General features: G+C 32.2%; 1 non-coding gene across 1 annotated transcript; it reads left to right on the forward strand.

Annotated features, from left to right (window-relative positions):
* The first annotated feature begins 2,875 nt into the window (after window positions 1–2,875).
* Window positions 2,876–2,947, forward strand: TRNAG-GCC. Its single transcript has one exon. It is a non-coding gene; the product is annotated as a tRNA-Gly (tRNA).
* The last annotated feature ends 3,120 nt before the right edge of the window (window positions 2,948–6,067 follow it).

A 6,067-nucleotide genomic window follows, 5' to 3' on the forward strand; every position in this document is an offset into this window, starting at 1 on the left:
AAATATTCACTTACAGAAAGTTAGTAAAACTAAATGATTCTTTCGAAAATCTTAATGATCACTTTTAGAAAATAAATGATTTGTTTTAGAAACTTAAATATTCACTTACTAAAGATTTAAAAAATATTTCAATAAGGAAAAAACAGTACTTAATAGCAAAAGGTTCAAGATATTCTTTTGAATACTAGGAGCCACTTGAGCATTGATTGGAATTTGTACATTTCTGGAAGCTTTTGAAGAAATTTAAGCACTCTTTTGAACAGTTGGAGCAACTTGATAATTGGCTAACACCTAAAATCATTGAAATTTGAACATACTTGAGCATTCTTAATTTTTTTGAACACTAGGAGCATTTCATTTGTAGCAAGCTAACAACACTAGGTGAAACTTGCTTCTTCTTAGAACAAACAAACCTTTTCATACATAATGAATCATCTCTCCGCCTCTTACTCTTTCCAAATCTAAATCTCTAATTCCAAAACCTTTCATATAAATGCGTATATATTGTAAATTTCATTAGAATAATCTTCCAAAAATGAACATATATAATGTTAAATCATAGTAACGCATTTGATCAATTAGATTAAAGTTACCGTAGAGTATATATAAATGAATGAGCATTTAGCTTTACGTAACTGAACATTATAATGACACAACAGATTAACACATAACAAAATATGTTCACTAGCTAAAATGTATATGAGCAACAATAAAACAACAGTAATCATTAAAATTCACATGTACAACATATATATTCAAATACAACTACAATAAACATATAATATTCTTATATACTACATAACACTAATATAGACATAAATAAACATTTACTATTGTAGAAGTGAGCATTGTGTTCATATAAGACGCACATTTCTGGTAAAAATAATCGAATAATAAAGTTATAAATAGATATAAAAACGCACATTACTGTAAAAAAAATTAGAATATTAAAATGGAAATTAAATAAGAGCAATAACTAGAATAGAACAATCAAATAACAAGATTACAATCAAAAATATAAAATAAGAGCAATAACACAAAATAACAATCGAATAGAAGAACAATTACAACCAAAGATATGAATCAAATCATCATTATCATAACAATCAAACAATAACAATTGAAAAACAGCGAATTATCAAAATTAAAAGCATTACAACCAAAATTATAAAATCAAACAATAACAATAAAAAAAAAGAGAATTATCAAAATAAAAATAAAAAAATCGATTGATTAATTATCATTAACGCTATAAGATCCTTAAAGGAATAGAGAAGCAACTAAGCTATGAATTTCCATGAAATAACAATTTAAAAATAGAAAAACGATATAAAAAAGGAGACAAAAAACAAAATCTCTGAAAAAGAGGAGAGAGAAAAAATAGTGGCTAGAATGGAAAGTAAAGAAGGAAAGAAGATTAGAAAAAATGCAAAAGGCAAAATGAAAAGAATAAAAACAAACATGTAAAATGCCAAAATGAATGAAACAGGCTGTAGGGAGAAATACCTACCCTAGAGTCTTGGGAAAAATTTGTAGTGATTAACTAGCCCCCCGATAAACGGGTTTGGGCTTCATGCATTACAAATGTCCACTTTATACGATCAATGAGGTTCCACATCAAAACCATATGGTAATAAGGGGAGTAGCCCCTTAGCCTTATAAAGTGGACACAACTTTCTTATTTCTTCAATGTGGGAGACACTTCTCACAACACTATTGACACTCTTCATTGTGGGACAACACATCACTCACATGTGGGTTTTCTCATCGGCTCAACACTCTCCCTTACAAGTGAGTTGTCCATAATATTGGCCAAATCACAACACAAGTCAAACCCAGGTTTGATACCATGATAAACGGGTCTAAGCCTCAACCGTCACAACTTTCCACTTTATACGATCAAGGAGGTTCCATCTCAAAAACATATGGCAATAAGGGGAGTAGCTCATTAGTCTTATAAAGTGAACACAACTTTCTTACTTTTTTAATGTGGGATACACTTTCCACAACACTTTTGACACTCTTCAATGTGGGACAACATACAACTCACATGTAAATTTTCTCATGGGCTCAACAGTCAACACCCCCTCCCTTTTACTAGTAAATTCTTCCTATTAGTCATGTGAATAAGGTGAGATGCTGCTAAATGTTATATGTGGGTCCAAGCTTGCTCATTTTTTCTTTATATCAATTTATTAAATTATTCCAAGCGTGAATTATGATATGCTTTGTATAATCATAATTTTGCCCATGCAGGTTTAATTTTGTTCTTCTTTATGGTAATTAGCTATTAGAAATATTTAATGTTTATTTATTTAATCTTCCTGAATTGCATTAACATAGATTCATATTGCTGTATTATTAATATGTTACATGCATGGTAATGTTTCTTTCTTTACTCATCTCTAATTCCTAGAAATAAAAAAAAAAAAAACTCATTAACCATGTAATGCTCTTACTGCTATGATCATTGTGAGCTCGGTAGTCTACACACAACCGCGAGCTCCCGTCTGATAGTACTATCAGGGGAAGTCTGCTTTGCTCCATCTTCTACTTAGGTTGATGCCAGCTTGAAAATGAAATCCTCATAACGAGCACACTGTATATCCTTACATACTGTTTGTATGATTTCACTATAGCTAAATTTTTTTTATTTCCTTATCAACCATGTACAAATCTCTAAGCGTTTTAGAAACATCACTTTTTTGTTCGAAAGCAACCCTCTCCTAAGTACTGGCTTAACGACGTTGTTTGAGGCGATTTTTCAATTAATTAATGTTGAATTTTTGAAGGCCCTTACTTATCACCCTCTATGAACGTTGTTGGATGTCAAAAATGCCTTTTTATTTTTACATGGTAAGTTGAATGAAAAAGTGCGGAAATAGCTTAATGGTAGAGCATAGCCTTGCCAAGGCTGAGGTTGAGGGTTCAAGTCCCTCCTTCCGCTCCTGGTAGCAAGTTCGACAACAGACATCGCTTTTCTGCTGTGTGGAGGTGGGGATGGAGGAGGGTTTCTAACTTTTAATAGGCCTTTAAAATCCTGTCATAGGTGCATAAATAAAATAACTAAATATCATCCATAGATTAAATGTAGAGTATATATATGCTTACTTGAAAATCTTAGCTTGCAAATAAAGAGTTGGATCACTACAAAAATAAAAGCATTTTAGCAACTAAGTTTGACAATAGTTTTTGAGACGTTGCTAAATAACAACGAATATAATTTTTTTCATTGCCTAATTAAAAGCGACATTTTGTACTTTAGTTTTTTTAATAATTAATGGCTACATGTTTTTGATTTGTTGTTGTTTAAAACAAATTGTCTTACTAGTTGTTAGATAACATCATATTTAGGGATGTCAGTGGGGCGGGACAAGTAGGAGACCCGCTCCATCCCCGCCCCAGAGGAGCGGGGATGGGTCTTGGTTTGGCGGGTGATGGGGCGGGGATAGGGATAAAACCATACTCGCCATGGATGATGGGGCGGGGATGGATTTTAAGTTGTACCCGCCCATCCCCACCTCATACCCATGTCTATATATTTTTAAAAACAAAATTATATACTTTTATACTATTTTATAAAATAATTACATGAAATAAAATATTGATTATAACACTTTGTACTACACTTATATTATAAACAAAAATGTGTATAGTATTAAAAATGTTTTATTATTATAATCCATACGGAGTATTAATCATGTAGGATTATGTATTTGAGAGACGGAGATTAGATGGGTCTTGGGTGGGGATTAGGCGGGTCTTTGGTGGGGATTAGGTGGGGATGGATATCCAAGTGGAGGGTGGGGTGGGGATGGTTTTAGAGTTGTACCCGCTAGGGCGGGGATGAGGATGAATATTGGACCCGCCGCGAGGATGGGCATGGGGATGAAAATGTTAGGTGGGGATGGGGTTGGGAAGGCCAACATCCACTCCGACCCGCTCCATTGACATCCCTAATCATATTTTTGTCTTGTTTCCATGTAGCAACAAATTATGACAACAAATATTTTATTAGTATTGATTTAGAAACAAACAAAGGAAATGAATTTTTGAATTGTTGCCATTAGAAACAAGTTGTTTAAACTATTTTTGTTAGATGATAACGTATATTTTTATTTGTTGTCATTGGAAACAAGTTCTGTTACATTTTGTTGTTAATTTATATGTAGGCCACATTTTGCTATTAAGTATAAAAGTATTTAAGGACATTCTTCTTATTATTTGTTGCTATAATGACATCAAATGGATCGAGACGGATTTCAATTTTGTCTTTAATTTAGAAACAGATTTATGATTTCGTCCCTAATTTAGAGATAATTTTTTCAATTTCGTCTCTAATATTTCGTTCACTGATCATAAATTATATGCATAAAATTAAACAAATAGTACTTGTTATAGTTGGTAAGAGTTTCACCATGTGACTTTAAGGTCACAAGCTCTACTCTTACCAATTGCAATTCTTGAGACTGGGGATTTAAAGAGCCTTACATACAAAATCGAGCCAAGTTGACCCGAGTGAGGTTTCGGATTGATATAGGTATTGCGTTGAACAAAATAGCTAATAGGGATTGGGTTTTTGTCTCATAGTGTTGATAGCAACCAATATTTATGATTTGTTGCTATTTTTATGAACCAACTTTGAAATTTTGTTGCTATTTTTGGGAACCAACATTAATATATAATTTGTTGTTACTTTTAGCAACAACCAATGGTAATTTGATGCCAAAGTTGGCAACGAATGCACCAAAAACAGCAACCATCATGGAAACGTTGTATTTAAATGGATGCAATATTGCAACAAAATTGTTTCACAACTGGTAACCAAAATCTCATGTCAACAAGTCTTTTAGCAACAACAAATTTTTCGTTTCCAACTCGTTGCTAACTAGAGTTGGCAACGAATTTTTGGTGAACAACAACAAATTTAAGTTGATGCTATATTGTAAGGTTATCACTACCCCGTAATGCCTCCAAATAGAAGAAGCAAAAATAGTTTTCTATTCGTAAACTCATTACAAACCGCATGATGTTTTTGCATCCGAAATCCATAGATTATGTTATGTTCTTTAAAAATTAATTGTTTCAATTCTTCAAATTCGTACAACTTGAGATTTTGATCGTTGCCTTAGAGGATCCAATAAACATCCATCTAAATTTAGACATATGGGAGTTTTCTTCAAAAAACCATTATTTAGTTGGTACAAGATTAAGCCAATTTTTCAACTGCATTTAAGCCAATATTTATGTTGCAATTGAGTGAGAATTTCACTTTCTTTTCAGCCAGTTTTTCAACTGCACCCAAGCCTATATTTGTCTTGCAATTGAGTGAGAATTTCATTCTATTGTTAAGCTAGTTTGTCAACTGCACCAAAGCCAATGGTTAAGTTGCAATTAATTGAAAATCAATTTGGATTTTTTTTCTTTTAAGAAAAAAAACATGCATCTCATTAATAAAAAAGAACATGCATCTCATTAGTTTTGTTTCTACATGATGCTCTCTGCAGCATTCTTAGAAGGTTGTAGTTTGCTTCTAGCAGTTTAGTTTCCTGTTCCCGAAGGTGAACCCTTCCTAGAAGGTGGCATCTTAGGGGATGGGGACTTGGAGTTTGGTTGACCTTTGGGATCTTGTGTAGTTTGGGTTAACCTGGTTTGTCAAGCTTGTGCATTGTACTTTTGTACATTTTTTGGATAAGCAATACAATTACTTGCTTACCCAAAAAAAAAAATTGTGTTTTTTCTCAAACAGATTATCGTTTTATTTAAACTCAATCAATGTGGGGCAATCTGTAGACACCAAATTTTGATCCTACTATTGTGAGTATTATTATTATAATTATTTATATCATCATCATCGTCGTCGTTGTTGTTTTTGTTATTCTTGCAACAATTATTATTAATTTTCTACCGTTTTATTAATTATGTGGTAATAACACAAGTATATGCTAAGATATTTTATAAACATAATGACAATATTTACATTATTAATCACGAAAAACACGAGGAATAATAATAATTTTTGTTCATAATTTCCGAATTGCATGTTACATTTGTGTTTTTAAACTAC

The sequence above is a fragment of the Chenopodium quinoa genome, unplaced genomic scaffold (genome assembly GCF_001683475.1).
Source record: "Chenopodium quinoa cultivar QQ74 unplaced genomic scaffold, ASM168347v1, whole genome shotgun sequence".
NCBI lineage: Eukaryota > Viridiplantae > Streptophyta > Magnoliopsida > Caryophyllales > Amaranthaceae > Chenopodium > Chenopodium quinoa.